Source organism: Rhincodon typus, unplaced genomic scaffold (genome assembly GCF_021869965.1).
Source record: "Rhincodon typus isolate 14 unplaced genomic scaffold, sRhiTyp1.1 hic_rhity00003946, whole genome shotgun sequence".
Lineage (NCBI taxonomy): Eukaryota > Metazoa > Chordata > Chondrichthyes > Orectolobiformes > Rhincodontidae > Rhincodon > Rhincodon typus.
Genome location: NW_025969584.1, coordinates 1 through 631, shown reverse-complemented (window position 1 = coordinate 631; position 631 = coordinate 1).

Sequence of the window (631 nt, the reverse complement as noted above, 5' to 3'; positions counted from 1 at the left end):
GGTACTGTACCCCAGTGTTATACAGCGACAGACCCTGTCCCCACCGGTACTGTACCCCAGTGTTATACTGCGACAGACCCTGTCCCCACCGGTACTGTACCCCAGTGTTATACAGCGACAGACCCTGTCCCCACCGGTACTGTACCCCAGTGTTATACAGCGACAGACCCTGTCCCCACCGGTACTGTACCCCAGTGTTATACTGCGACAGACCCTGTCCCCACCGGTACTGACCACCCAGTAATACACAGAATTAAACAGGTACCCAAGTCTGACACCAATAGCCCGGTGTTGCACATTATTACTCTGACCCTCTCAGACACCAATAGCCCAGTGTTACATTATTACTCTGACCCTCTCAGACACTCACTGCCCAGTGTTACTCATTAATACTCTGACCCTCTCAGACACTAATGCCCAGTGTTGCTCATTAATAATCTGACCCTCTCAGACACTAATGCCCAGTGTTACTCATTAATACTCTGACCCTCTCTGACACTGATGCCCAGTGTTACTCATTAATACTTTGACCCTCTCAGACACTCACTGCCCAGTTTTACTCATTAATACTCTGACCTTCTCTGACACTAATGCCCAGTGTTGCTCATTAATACTTTGACCCTCTCAGACA